The sequence below is a fragment of the Canis aureus genome, unplaced genomic scaffold, assembly GCF_053574225.1.
Source record: "Canis aureus isolate CA01 unplaced genomic scaffold, VMU_Caureus_v.1.0 ptg000227l_RagTag, whole genome shotgun sequence".
Lineage (NCBI taxonomy): Eukaryota > Metazoa > Chordata > Mammalia > Carnivora > Canidae > Canis > Canis aureus.
Window position 1 is genome coordinate 13955 of NW_027554495.1, and position 16008 is coordinate 29962.

General features: G+C 39.4%; 1 pseudogene; it reads right to left on the reverse strand.

Annotated features, from left to right (window-relative positions):
* Positions 1-770: 770 nt before the first annotated feature.
* Positions 771-1725, reverse strand: LOC144309877 (18S ribosomal RNA; annotated as a pseudogene).
* Between the last annotated feature and the right edge of the window lie 14283 nt (positions 1726-16008).

A 16008-nucleotide genomic window follows, 5' to 3' on the forward strand; every position in this document is an offset into this window, starting at 1 on the left:
GATATTATCAGATTGTTAACTATCAGTGGTCTATCCGTTTCTGATATAAGCTTATGCGGGGAGAAAATAGTTCTTGTTACTCATACTAGCATTGTTGCTTCTATATTTAAATAGAATGGCCCAGGAGGTATAATTAGGAGTTGATGTAATATGATTGGGATTAAGTTATATTGTTTGTTGAGCTGGAACGCTTTCTCAATTGGTGGCTGCTTTTAAGCCAACTATGGTGATGTTAGTATATACTCTCTAATAAAGGTTGTATCCTGATTCTAAGAAGCTGTACCTTCTTAGACTATATTTTAAATTTACATTAAAATTTTGTTTTTTTTAGGTAAATTTAAAGTTGAACTAAAATTCTGTTTGTGGGCAACCAGCTATCACCAGGCTCGTTAGGCTTTTCACCTCTACCCACAAATCTTCTCACTATTTTGCTACATAGATGAGTTGATCCTTTTAGATTGTTTATGGGTAGCTCGTCTGGTTTCGGGGAGCTTAGCTTAAGTTCTCTTTGTTAAGTCGTTTCTGGCTAGTTCATTATGCAAAAGGTAAAAGGGGTAATCTTTGCTGTTTAATACTGTTAAGATGTCTTTCATCATTCCCTTACGGTACTATCTCTATCGCCCTATACTTTTATTATTTAACTAAATGTTTTACTTTATATGTCTGTGATACTTAAGTTTGGGGTTAGTTGGGCTAGCTTTTGTTCAAAGTGGTCATAAGTAATGAAATCTTCTGGGTGTAGGCCAGACGCTTTAGTTAAGCTACACTTTGATTAATCCAAGCACACCTTCCGGTATGCTTACCTTGTTACGACTTGTCTCCTCTTGTGTCTTAGTTAAGTTAATATGGTTATGGTTGTGTCTTATTACTTGAGGAGGGTGACGGGCGGTGTGTGCGTGCTTCATGGCCCTATTCAATTAAGCTCTCTATTCTTAATTTACTACTAAATCCTCCTTCAGTTTTTAATTTCATAAAAACGTTCGTGGAATGTTCTTGGGTAGAAAATGTAGCCCATTTCTTCCCACCCCATAAGTTACACCTTGACCTAACTTTTTTATGTAAAATGATTGTGCTTACTATTCTACCTTTTGAGGGTTTGCTGAAGATGGCGGTATATAGACTGAATTAGCAAAGGGTGGTGAGGTTTATCGGGGTTTATCGATTATAGAACAGGCTCCTCTAGAGGGATATAAAGCACCGCCAAGTCCTTTGAGTTTTAAGCTATTGCTAGTAGTCCTCTGGCGAATTATTTTGTTGTAAAATTATCTATGTTTAGGGCTAAGCATAGTGGGGTATCTAATCCCAGTTTGGGTCTTAGCTATCGTGTAGTCAGATTATTATAAAGTCACTTTCGTGGTCTATTTTATGGTAACTGTAGCTTTTTACGGCTTAGTTAAGTTTTAACTTTAGTGCAAAGGTATCTTAAACACGCTTTACGCCGTGGGCCTATTAGTTTGGGTTAATCGTATGACCGCGGTGGCTGGCACGAAATTTACCAACCCTTTTTAGTATGGCTTAGTCAAACTTTCGTTTATGGCTTAATTTTTATCACTGCTGTATCCCGTGGGGGTGTGGCTTAGCAAGGTGTTATGAGCTACTTAAGAGTGTGCTTGATACCTGCTCCTTTAGATCACTGCTGATTTTAAGGGCATTCTCACTGGGGCGTGGAGACTTGCATGTGTAAGTCTACTAAGAACTAATAGGAAGGCTAGGACCAAACCTTTGTGTTTATGGAGTCGTGCGACTCATCTTGGCATTTTCAGTGCCTTGCTTTATTAATTAAGCTACATTAACTTATACTGAAATTGTAGTGTGTATAATAAATAAAATACATAGTAAATATGAGAGGAAAAAAAAAGGGGATGCTATCTATAGATAGACCACGAGATCGAATGCGTGTAAGACTGTTGTGTTAAGTTAACTAGAGTAGCAATACATTTGTATACAATTTAAATAAAGCTTGTGAGTATTGTATGCACTTAGTCCTGTTTTTGGGGTTTGGCAGGACATAAATAAGTGTATAATAGATGACATGAGTTTATGGGGGGTAAGGGGGGTTTGTATAAGTTAACTTAATGTCTTGCGCGTGTACGTACGTGTACACACGTGTACGTACGTGTACACACGTGTACGTACGTGTACACACGTGTACGTACGTGTACACACGTGTACGTACGTGTACACACGTGTACGTACGTGTACACACGTGTACGTACGTGTACGTACGTGTACGTACGTGTACGTACGTGTACACACGTGTACGTACGTGTACACACGTGTACGTACGTGTACACACGTGTACGTACGTGTACACACGTGTACGTACGTGTACACACGTGTACGTACGTGTACACACGTGTACGTACGTGTACACACGTGTGTCCTAGAATTATATGTCCTGAAACCATTGACTGAATAGCACCTTGATTTTATGCGTGAGTTGATAAATGATAATGAATAAGTCCAGCTACAAGTTATTTGACTGCATTAGGGCCGCGACGGGCATATTCCCTGAGAGCAGAAGATAAGTTAGAGTTAGTGCCGTTGCGGTCATAGATGAGTGATAGCAGATTCCCCCCCTAAAAATAAAAGATACCAAATGCATGACACCACAGTTATGTGTGATCATGGGCTGATTAGTCACTAGTCCATCGAGATGTCCCATTTGCGAGAATTAGTAGGATTGGAATAAATAGAGTCATGGCCCTGAGGTAAGAACCAGATGCCAGGTATAGTTTCATGATAGTAACCCCCACATTAGCATGGGCCCGGAGCGAGAAGAGTGACATTACAGGCAAGGATTGATGGTTTCTCGAGGCATGGTGATTAAGCCCTTATTGGACTAAGTGATATGCATCTAGTTACTGTTGAGGATCAATGGGTTGTGGAATTGGACTAGACATGTCCTATGTAAAGATATAATATCATGTACATGCTTATATGCATGGGGCAAGCCATTAATGCACGACGTACATAGGGGAGGGAAAGAAGGATTTTTTGGAGATACTGACATAGCACAGTAGAGGTGGTCCAATATATGAATGTAGGGGGTGTCAGGGAATAGTTTAAGAAGAATTTCAGCTTTGGGTGCTGATGGTGGAGCAAGAGCTTCTTCCTTGAGTCTTAGGGAGGGCGACTACTCTCCATTTTTGGTTTACAAGACCAAGGTAATGATTATACTACAAAGACTCTTCATTTTAGAAGATTATTTTCGATAACGCTAATTGTTGGCATTAGAATCAATAGGATGGTGAAATATAGAATTGAGGCGACCTGTCCGATAATGATGAAAGGGTGTTCAACTGGCTGTCCTCCAATCCAAGTTAAAGTGAGAAGATCGGCGACTAAAAGTCAGAATAGGCATTGGCTGAGGGGTCGGAATATTATACTGCGTTGCTTAGATGTGTGGAGGAATGGAATGAATGCTAAAATTAGGATGGAGAATACTAGGGCGAGTACACCTCCTAATTTATTAGGGATAGATCGTAGGATGGCATAGGCGAATAGGAAGTATCATTCAGGTTTGATATGTGGAGGGGTGTTTAGGGGGTTTGCAGGGGTGTAGTTGTCTGGATCTCCTAATAGGTCTGGTGAAAATAAAACTAGTGATATTAAGACTAGGAGCAGGAGTAGGATTCCTAGGATATCTTTAATTGTGTAGTAGGGGTGAAACGGAATTTTGTCTGAGTCTGATGTGATTCCTGAGGGGTTGTTGGATCCGGTTTCGTGTAGAAATAGGAGGTGTACTATTGCTAGAGCTGCGATGATGAATGGAAAGATAAAATGAAATGCAAAGAATCGTGTTAAGGTTGCTTTGTCTACTGAGAAGCCACCTCAGATTCACTCTACTAAGTTGGTTCCGATATAGGGGATGGCGGAGAGAAGGTTAGTGATTACAGTTGCCCCTCAAAATGATATTTGTCCTCACGGCAGTACATAGCCTATGAATGCTGTGGCTATGGTTGCGAATAGTAGTACAATTCCAATGTTTCATGTTTCTATGAATACATAGGATCCATAGTATAGGCCTCGTCCCACATGTATGAATAGGCAGATGAAGAATATGGAAGCGCCATTTGCATGTATATAGCGGATAATTCAGCCGTAGTTAACGTCTCGACAGATGTGGGTGACCGATGAAAAAGCTGTGGCCGTGTCCGATGTGTAGTGTATAGCTAGAAATAAACCTGTTAGAATCTGTAGAATCAAGCATACTCCTAATAAGGACCCGAAATTCCATCAAGCAGAGATGTTAGATGGCGCTGGGAGGTCAATGAATGAATTGTTGACAATTTTGGCTAGTGGGTGGGTTTTTCGAATGTTGGTCATTAATGTTCTTATAGTTGAAATACAACGATGATTTTTCATGTCATTAGTCATGGTTAAATTCCATGTAGGAATAATGATAACATACATTGTATTTATTTTAAGTATCGTTTTTGTGATGAGTTTTGTGGGTTTTGCCACTAAACCATCTCCTATTTATGGTGGGCTTGTGCTAATTATTAGCGGTGGGATTGGTTGTGCGATTGTTCTGAATTTTGGGGGTTCTTTTTTAGGGCTGATAGTGTTTTTAATTTATTTGGGGGGTATATTAGTAGTATTTGGTTATACAACTGCTATGGCTACTGAGCAATACCCTGAGGTGTGAGTTTCAAATAAGGCTGTTCTAGCGGCTTTTATTACTGGTCTATTGTCTGAGTTGTTGACTGCTTGCTATATTTTGAAGGATGATGAGGTGGAGGTAGTATTAAAGTTTAATGGAATAGGGGATTGGGTAATTTATGATACGGGGGACTCTGGGTTTTTTAGTGAAGAGGCTATGGGTATTGCGGCTTTATATAGTTATGGAACCTGGTTGGTGATTGTTACAGGTTGGTCGCTGTTAACTGGTGTGTTGGTTATCATGGAAGTTACCCGTGGTAATTAAGGATTAGTAGGCTGAGAATTATAGTTAGTATGAACGATAGGAAATAGAGCTTGATGAGACCCTTTTGATTTGAAATAAGGGTAGAAGATTTTATTTGGAAATACGAGATTGATTTGGGTAGGATGTTTTCTAGTCAGATGGAGTCCAGAAGTATAGATGCTGATTTCTGGCTGATGGTTAAACTTGTTTTAGGTGTGAGGCGGTGCATAATGGTTGGATAATAGCCAAGGAGGGTGGAAAATTTAAAGTAATTAGATGGATAGTTAAATTTGAGTCCTTGTATGGTAAGGTTTAGTTCTAGTGCCAGGATGAAACCCAAGATAGTTACTGCAAGGGCTATCATTTTTAGATAATGAGGCATAGTTATCTGTGGGATGGTGGTGGGTGTGATGCTGTGGGAGATAATGTATCCTGCAAATACACTTCCGATAAGGAGTCGTTTAATAGAGTTAATTAGGAGAGGATTATTCTCGTTGATAAGGATTATAGGGGAGAAGCGGGGCTGGCCTAGTAGAGCGAAGAATATAATTCGGGTGCTGTAGGCAGCGGTTAGGGATGTGGCAACGAGTGTAATTAAGAGGGCTCAGGCGTTGGTATTCGACGTGTTAGCGGACTCGATGATCAGGTCTTTGGAGTAGAATCCTGTAAGGAAAGGTATGCCTGTTAATGCGAGGCTTCCGACAATCAGGGAAGTTGTGGTGAAGGGAAGGACTTTAAATAGGCCACCTATCTTTCGAATGTCTTGTTCATCGTTTAGGCTGTGGATAATTGACCCTGAACATATGAATAACATAGCTTTAAAAAATGCGTGAGTGCAGATGTGTAAGAAGGCTAGGTAAGGCTGGTTAATGCCAATTGTTACTATTATTAGGCCTAGTTGGCTTGAGGTAGAGAACGCTACAATTTTTTTGATATCGTTCTGTGTAAGAGCGCAGATTGCAGTAAATAGTGTAGTAATAGCCCCTAAGCATAAAGTGAGGGTTTGAATAGTTTGATTATGCTCTATTAGTGGATGAAAGCGGATAAGAAGAAATACTCCTGCTACAACTATTGTGCTTGAGTGAAGTAGGGCTGATACAGGAGTGGGGCCTTCTATGGCTGAGGGGAGTCAGGGATGTAAGCCGAATTGAGCAGATTTACCGGTAGCTGCTAATAGTAAGCCAAGTAGCGGCAAATTAAAATTATCGTTTGTTGTAATAAAGATTTGTTGAAGGTCTCATGTGTTTAAGTTCAATAGAAACCATGCTATGGTTATAATGAAGCCTACATCTCCAATACGGTTATAGAGGATAGCTTGTAGGGCAGCTGTATTTGCATCGGTTCGGCCGTATCATCATCCAATAAGTAAAAATGATATAATGCCAACTCCTTCTCAGCCAATGAATAGTTGGAATATGTTGTTTGCGGTGACTAAGACTATTATAGTAATAAGAAATAAGAGAAGATACTTGAAAAATCGGTTAATATAAGGATCGGAGTGTATATATCATATAGAAAACTCTATAATAGACCACGTGACAAAAAGGGCTACGGGCACAAAGATTATTGAGAAGTAGTCTAATTTAAAACTCATGGATAGTTTTATGGTCTGGATTGTTATTCAATGTCAGTTTGAAACAATTGTTTCCTGTCCTGAGTAGATGAATATTATTGTGGGAATTATGCTAATTATGAATGCGTAAGAAGTAGCGGTTTTTACATAGTATGGGTATAGCTTATTTTTGTAGAGTTTAGTAGAGGTTATAATGATGGGCAAAGTAAGAATGACTAGAGCTGTGATTATGCATGAAGTAAATATATTTATTACTTTTATTTGGAGTTGCACCAATTTTTTGGTTCCTAAGACCAATGGATTACTTCTATCCTATAAAAGTTGAAAAAGCCATGTTCTTATACATGGGAGCATGAGTTAGCAGTTCTTGCAGTACTTTTTCGGTAAGCAAAAAGGTTTGAGCTTTTATTATTAGATTCACAATCTAATGTTTTTGTTAAACTATGCTTACAGTAGATGGGACCGAGAATAATTTTAGGGTTAAGGGATAGGAGGAGTAGAGGCAGTAGATGCAAGGTTATTAGGGCATTTTCTCGTGTGAATGACGGTTTGATATTTTTGATATGGTGGGAATATTTACCACGCTGTGTGGTGATTAGTATATAAAGTGAGTATAGGGCAGTGATGGTGATGTTAATTCCTATTAGAATAATAGTAATGTTGGATCATGAGAATGAGGATATCACTACAAATAGTTCTCCGATAAGATTAATTGTTGGAGGAAGAGCCAGATTTGTGAGGCTTGCTAATAACCATCAGGCTGCTATCAGGGGAAGGAGGGTTTGAAGTCCTCGTGCGAGAATCATAGTACGGCTATGGATTCGTTCGTAATTGGAGTTGGCTAAGCAGAATAGCATCGAGGATGTTAAACCATGGGCAATTATTAGGGCTGTTGCACCTATATAACTTCATGGTGTTTGAATAAGAACCGCTACAATAACGAGTGCCATATGACTAACTGAGGAGTATGCAATTAGGGATTTTAGATCTGTTTGACGGAGACAGATAGAGCTTGTTATGATTATGCCTCATAGAGATAATATTATGAAAGGATACGCTATGAAGTTGGTCAGGGGGTTTAGTAGGGTTGTAATTCGTATCATGCCATAGCCTCCTAATTTCAGGAGTACGGCGGCAAGTACCATGGAGCCGGCAATAGGGGCCTCTACGTGTGCTTTTGGTAGTCACAAGTGGAGGCCGTATAGAGGTATCTTTACTATGAATGCTATCATGCATGCCAATCATAAGAAAACATTAGATCAGGAGTTTGGCAGAGGTTGAATTCAGTATTGAATTATGAGAAAATTTAGGGAGCCCATGAAATTGTGGATGTAAAGGAGAGCTACTAGGAGTGGGAGAGATCCTATTAAAGTATAAAATAAGAAGTAGAGCCCTGCGTTTAGTCGTTCAGTTTGATTCCCCCATCGGGTAATAATGATCAGGGTTGGGATTAGTGTTGCCTCAAATAGGATGTAAAAGAAGATAAGTTCAGAGGCGGTGAAAGTTATAATTAGGAACAACTGGAGAAGAATCAGTATTGAAATATATAGTTTTTTTCGAGTTAAGGGTTCTTTTGATAAATGGTGTTGGCTTGCTATAAGTATAAGGGGTAGAAGTCATGTTGTAAGTGCTAGTAGCGGTGCTGATAGGGAGTCAGAGAAAAATATTAAGGAGGGGTTCAATGTATTATCATTTGGTTGATTCAGGTAGAATAAGCTGATTAAGCTGATTAGCAAACCATATGTTGTCGTGTTAATTCAGATTATGTTAGGCTTTGATACTCATGTAAGGGGGATCAGTATGATAGTGGGGATGATAATTTTTAGCATTGTAAGAGGTTTAGGTTTTGTACGTAATCAGTCCCGTAGGTGTTAGATACTATAACTAGTAGAGATAGTCCTAATGCTGCTTCGCAGGCAGCAAATACTAGTAGTACGATTGGTATCATGCTGGCTAATGTAAGGTGGTTGTTGAGAATAGTTACAGATATTATTACAAATAGTGATAATATTATGCCCTCTAAGCATAGTAGCGATGATATTAGGTGTGATCGATAAACAAGTATACCTATTAGAGAAAGAATGAATGCCAGAAAGATATTAATATATACTATGGACATATGATAATTATGAGATAAATCATAATCTAATGAGTCGAAATCATTTGTTTTGGCTTAAACTAATTATCATATTCGGTTCATTCTAGCCCCTTTTCGGTTCATTCGTACGCTAGGCTTGCAGCTAGGAGGGAGATTAGTAGGAGTGCTATGATAAGTATTGTTGTCAACTTGTTGGTTTGTGACGCTCAGGGAAGTGGGAGTAGGAGTGCGATTTCTAGGTCGAAAAGCAGGAATGTGATGGCAACTAGGAAGAATTTTATAGAGAAAGGTAGGCGAGCAGATCCCATGGGGTCAAAACCACATTCGTAGGGGCTTGTCTTGTCTGTATAAATATTTAGTTGGGGAAGTCAGAATGCGATTAGTACAAGTAAGGACGCTAGGGTTACATTAGTTATCAAGGTTAGTATTACGTTTATTACTTCTTTCCAGGTTGATCTGGAGCTAACTGATTGGAAGTCAATTGTACTAGTTATACTAAAGAAATAGGATCCTCATCAATAAATAGATACATATAAGAATAGTCAGACTACATCAACAAAGTGTCAATATCATGCAGCGGCTTCAAATCCGAAGTGGTGGTTTGATGTGAAGTGGTAGTATAGTTGTCGGAGAAAGCACACGATAAGGAATGTGGAGCCAATAATTACATGTAGTCCGTGAAACCCAGTAGCTATAAAAAAGGTAGATCCGTACACTCCGTCGGAGATTGTAAAAGATGTCTCGTAGTATTCGGAGGCCTGTAATAGTGTAAAATATACGCCTAAGGAGATTGTAATAAATAGGCCTTGAAGTATGTGTTTACGATTGCCTTCTATTAAACTATGATGGGCTCAAGTAATAGATACTCCGGAGGCTAGGAGGACTGAGGTGTTGAGTAGAGGAACTTCTAGTGGGTTAAGAGGAATAATGCCGGTGGGAGGTCAGCAACCTCCAAGTTCAGGAGTAGGGGCTAGGCTGGAATGGTAAAAGGCTCAAAAGAAGCCTGCAAAGAAAAATACTTCTGATACAATAAAAAGAACTATTCCGTACCGTAGTCCTTTTTGTACAATAGGGGTGTGATGTCCTTGGAATGTGCCTTCTCGGATCACATCTCGTCATCACTGGTATATGGTTAGCAGGTTGGTTGTGAATCCTAATGTAAGTAGGGATATTGAGTTATAGTGAAATCATATGATAAGACCCGATGTTATAAGAAGGGCAGAAAGGGCTCCTGTTAGCGGTCATGGGCTTGGGTTAACTATATGGTAAGCGTGAGTTTGGTGGGTCATTAGGTGTTGTCATGTAAGTATAGACTTACTAGTAAGGTAAAGACATAGGCTTGAATTAAGGCAACAGCAAACTCTAGAATCGTAAATAGAATTAAAATAATAAAAGTGATGAAAGCTGTGGTCGCGCTAATATTAATAAGAGCTAAGGTAGCCCCTCCAATCAAATGGATTAGGAGGTGTCCTGCAGTAATATTGGCGGTTAATCGAACGGCTAGAGCTATGGGTTGAATGAATAGACTAATAGTTTCGATGATTACTAGTATTGGAATTAGGGGAAGAGGGGTGCCTTGGGGTAGAAAGTGTGCCAAGGATGCTTTGGTCTTATAGCGGAAACCGGTAATTACTGTCCCTGCTCATAGGGGGATTGCTATTCCGAGGTTTATAGAGAGTTGTGTCGTGGGCGTAAATGAGTGGGGTAGTAGTCCAAGTAGGTTAGTTGAACCAATGAATAGAATTAGTGATATAAGTATGAGAGCTCAGGTTCGTCCCTTTTGATTATGAATTGCTAGTATTTGTTTTGATGTTAATTGAATTAATCATTGCTGAATGGAGATTAACCGATTATTGATTAGGCGATTGGGTGCTGGGAATAAAATGGAAGGGAATATGACGATCAGTACTACAATAGGGAGACCTATTATTGAGGGGGCAGCGAAAGAGGCGAATAAATTTTCGTTCATTTGTTTTCTCAAGGATTATGTTGACTAGTGATTTTAGTAGACTTGGTTATTGGGTTTTCCGGGTAGTGGTGATTTGAAATTTTTAGTTGGAATAGAATGAAGAGGGTGAGAAATATTGAAAAGATTATAATAAATCAGGTGGATGTGTCTAGCTGTGGCATTTCATTAAGGGGAGGTTAAAACTCCCAGTCTTTAACTTAAAAGGTTAATGCTTTATAGCTTCTTAATGAGTAAGTCTAGTCTAGGTTATACTATTAAGGCAGATCAGGTTTCAAAATAAGATAGGGGGACTATTTCAAGAACAATGGGTATAAAGCTATGGTTAGATCCGCAGATTTCAGAGCACTGGCCATAATACAGTCCCGGTCGTATGGCTATAAGGGTGGTTTGGTTTAGTCGTCCTGGAATAGCGTCAGTTTTTAGACCTAGTGATGGAACAGCTCATGAATGCAAAACGTCTTCTGAAGAAATAAGTATTCGGATGGTTATTTCTATTGGGAGGACAACTCGGTTGTCTACTTCTAATAGTCGGAGTTCTCCTGGCTTTAATTCTTGGTTGGGATTATGTAGGAGTCAAAGTTTAAGTCTTCATAATCAGTATATTCATAGCTTCAGTATCATTGGTGGCCTATTGTTTTCACGGTTAAAGAGGGGTTATTGATTTCGTCTATTATATAAAGGATTCGGAGGGAAGGTAGAGCGATTAGGATTAGGATAATGGCGGGTAGGATAGTTCATACTGTTTCTACTTCCTGTGCGTCTATTGTGCTTGTATGAGTTAATTTTGTAGTCAATATTAGGGAAATGATGTAGAGAACTAAAGAACTGATTAAGAATACAATTATTAGTGTATGGTCATGAAAATGAAGTAGCTCCTCTATAATAGGGGAGGTTGCGTCCTGTAATCCGAGTTGAAATGGGTACGCCATAGAGGTATATAGGGGTTTCACCTATAATTTAACCTTGACAAAGTTATGTAATATTTTACTAATACCTCCTGATTGAGAAAGACATAGTGGTTATGACATTGGCTTGAAACCAATTTTAGGGGGTTCGATTCCTTCCTTTCTTATTTTTGGATTACATATGTAGGTTCTTCGAACGTGTGATATGGAGGGGGACATCCATGTAGTCATTCAATATTAGTTGTAGTAAGTTCTACTATAGCAACTTCTCGTTTGGATGCAAAGGCCTCTCAGATTATAAAAATTATAAGCATCACCGCTGTAAGCGAGATAAACGATCCTATAGAGGAGACGGTATTTCAGGTGGTATATGCATCTGGATAGTCAGAGTACCGACGAGGTATTCCGGATAAACCTAGGAAATGCTGAGGGAAGAAAGTTATATTTACTCCCACAAATATAATTGTAAAGTGAATCTTTGCTCAAGTATCGTTAAGAGTATAACCTGAGAATAAGGGGAATCAGTGGGCAAATCCTCCCATAATGGCAAAAACTGCTCCCATTGAGAGCACATAGTGAAAATGAGCTACAACATAATACGTATCATGAAGAACGATGTCTAAGGACGAATTAGCTAGGACAATGCCTGTTAGCCCGCCTACTGTGAATAAGAAAATAAACCCTAAAGCTCATAGCATAGCTGGAGATCATTTAATATTGCCTCCGTGAAGTGTTGCCAGTCAACTAAATACTTTTACTCCTGTTGGAATAGCGATAATTATAGTGGCGGATGTGAAGTATGCTCGTGTGTCTACGTCTATTCCTACAGTAAACATATGGTGAGCTCATACGATAAAGCCTAAAAACCCAATAGATATTATTGCCCATACTATTCCTATATAGCCGAAAGGCTCTTTTTTCCCTGAGTAGTAAGTGACAATGTGAGAAATTATTCCGAACCCTGGCAGGATAAGAATGTAAACTTCAGGATGTCCGAAGAATCAGAATAAGTGTTGATATAGGATAGGGTCTCCTCCTCCAGCGGGATCGAAAAATGTCGTATTAAGATTACGGTCTGTTAAAAGTATTGTAATTCCAGCAGCCAGTACAGGCAGGGATAGTAGGAGTAGAACTGCTGTAATTAGTACTGATCATACAAATAGGGGGGTTTGATACTGGGATATTGCAGGGGGTTTTATGTTGATAATAGTAGTAATGAAATTAATTGCCCCTAAAATAGAAGAGACTCCGGCTAAATGTAAGGAGAAAATTGTAAGATCAACGGATGCTCCTGCATGGGCCAGATTGCCAGCCAGTGGGGGGTAAACGGTCCACCCCGTTCCTGCACCTGCTTCTACCATAGAAGATGCTAATAGTAGAAGAAAAGATGGAGGAAGAAGTCAGAAGCTCATGTTATTTATTCGGGGGAATGCCATGTCCGGAGCACCAATTATTAATGGCACTAGTCAGTTTCCAAAGCCCCCAATTATAATGGGCATGACTATGAAGAAGATTATTACGAAAGCATGGGCGGTTACGACGACGTTATAAATTTGATCGTCGCCTAGTAAAGTACCGGGCTGACCTAGTTCGGCTCGGATGAGGAGGCTCAAGGCAGTGCCTACTATGCCGGCTCATGCTCCAAATAGTAAGTATAAAGTACCAATATCTTTGTGATTAGTAGAGAACAGTCATCGGTTAATGAACATAGGTAAAATGGCTGATAAAAGCATTAGACTGTAAATCTAAAAATAGAGGTTTAAGTCCTCTTTTTGCCAAGCTCTGTGGTGAATTTTCATATTGAATTGCAAATTCAAAGAAGCAGCCTAGACGCCGCCGGGGCTTCTCCCGCCTTTTTTTTCTACGCGGCGGGAGAAGGTAGATTGAAGCCAGTTACTAGGGTATTTAGCTGTTAACTAAAATTTCGTGAGGTAGAAGCTCACCAATCTAGGGAGGGCTTAGCTTAATTAAAGTGTTTGATTTGCATTCAATTGATGTAAGATAGATTCTTGCAGCCCTTAGAGGTGATTTGGTCAGGGGTTAAGTGTATAGCACTTGCTTAGAGCTTTGAAGGCTCTTGGTCTGGTCTAACCTAAACTCCTAGTCCAAGACTGATAATATAGGTGTTAGCGGGAGTAGTATAGTTGAGATAATGATTAAGGGGGGTAGTAGGGTTGCCTTTTTTGTGTACTCGAATTGTCATTTTATTTTTATGTTATTTGTGGACGGGAATATGGTAAGTGCGGTGCTATATGTGAGTCGCAGGTAGAAATATAAGTTAAGTAGAGCGGTGATGGCTATTAGTGTTGGAATAATAATTATGTTATTTTTTGTTAATTCTTGAATAATTATTCATTTAGGGATGAAGCCAGATAATGGGGGTAGTCCTCCTAGGGATAATATTAAGATTAAGATTATGGAGGTGATTAGGGGAAATTTATTTCATATGTGGGATAAGGATAAGGTTGTGGTGGATGAGTTTAATATGAATAGTATGAAGGTAGATAGTGTTATTAGAATATATAAAGTTAAGTTTAGGATTATTATTGTAGGGTTGTAAATAATGATAGCGGCTATTCAGCCTATGTGGGCAATGGAGGAGTATGCTATGATTTTTCGTAGTTGAGTTTGATTTAGTCCGCCTCAGCCTCCTACTAGAACGGATGCGAGGGCTATTAGTATAAGAAGGTTGGTGTTAATTGATGGGGAGATTTGATATAGGATGGATATAGGTGCGATTTTTTGTCATGTTAGTAGGATTATTCCTGATATAAGTGTTACTCCTTGTGCTACTTCGGGAACTCAGAAGTGGAATGGAGATAGGCCTAGTTTTATTGTTAGGGCGGTGGTTATTATGATGGATGCGATGGGGTTTGAGATTTTTGAGATTACTCATTGGCCGGAGTAAAGAAGGTTAATGGTGACTCCTATTATTAGTAATATTGAGGCAGTAGCTTGTGTAAGAAAATATTTTGTAGAGGCTTCTATGGCTCGTGGATTATACTTTTTTATGAGGATAGGGATGATGGCTAGCATGTTTATTTCGAATCCAATTCAGATCAGTAATCAGTGCGAGCTTAGTATGACGATTATGGTCCCTGCCATGATAGTTGCTATAATAATAGTGAGAATAGGGGGTTTTATTAGTACGGGAAGGGTATAAACCAACATTTTCGGGGTATGGGCCCGATAGCTTAATTTAGCTGACCTTACTGTAGAATATAGTGTAAGTTTGGTAGCACGAAGATCTTTGAATTCTTAAGATTAGGTTCGAAGCCTATTATTCTAGAAATAAGAGGATTTAAACCTCTATTATTTACTCTATCAAAGTAACTCTTTTATCAGACATATTTCTTATGTTTGGGGTGGGATACTCGCGGTAATAATGGGTAAGGCAACATGTCATATGCATAGGGCTAAAGTTAGGGGTAGAAAATTTTTTCACAATAAGTGTATTAATTGATCATAGCGGAATCGAGGGTATGATGCTCGAATTCATAGGAAGCAGATAGTTAGTAAGAGGGTTTTTATAGTGAAGTTAATAGAGTAGAGTTCTGGTATAAATGGGTTGTGGAATGCACCGAAGAATAGAATTGTTGTGAGGATATTTATTATAATGATATTTGCGTACTCTGCTAGAAAGAATAGGGCAAAAGGACCCGCTGCATACTCTACGTTAAATCCAGAAACTAGTTCGGATTCTCCTTCAGTTAAGTCGAAGGGGGCTCGGTTAGTTTCTGCTAGAGTAGAAATGAATCATATCATGGCTAGGGGCCAGGCCGGAAAGATTAGTCATATATGTTCTTGGGTGATAATTAGTGTGGATAGTGTAAATGACCCGTTTATTAGGAGGACTGATAGGAGAATGATTGCTAGTGTTACTTCATATGAGATTGTTTGAGCTACTGCTCGGAGGGCTCCGATTAGAGCGTATTTGGAGTTTGAGGCTCATCCTGACCAAAGGATGGAGTATACGGCGAGACTTGATATTGCTAGTATGAATAGGACTCCTAAGTTTATATTAATGAGTGGGTAGGGCATTGGGAGAGGGATTCATATAGTTAGGGCTAGTGATAGAGCTAGAATGGGGGCTAGAATGAATATTGATATGGAGGATGTAAGTGGTCGTAGAGGTTCTTTTGTGAAGAGTTTTACTGCATCTGCGATTGGTTGAAGGAGGCCGTAGGGGCCTACGATATTAGGCCCTTTTCGAAGTTGTATGTAGCCTAAGACTTTTCGTTCAACGAGGGTGAGGAAGGCTACGGCAAGAAGGATTGGGATGATAAGAGAGATAATGTTGATAAAGAACATTTTGTTAGGGAGAGGAATTGAACCTCTGATAATAAAGGTTTAAGTTTTACGCAGTTACCGGGCTCTGCCACCCTAACAAAGCCCCTTTTCTCGGGCTTATGAGGAGATAAACTGGTTAGATTGAGTTGACTTCATCTATTAGTTTTAAGGCGCCTTTGTGAGGTAGGCCTTACATCCCTTGTCCTTTCGTACTGGGGGAGGTTATATAATAGATAGAAACCGACCTGGATTACTCCGGTCTGA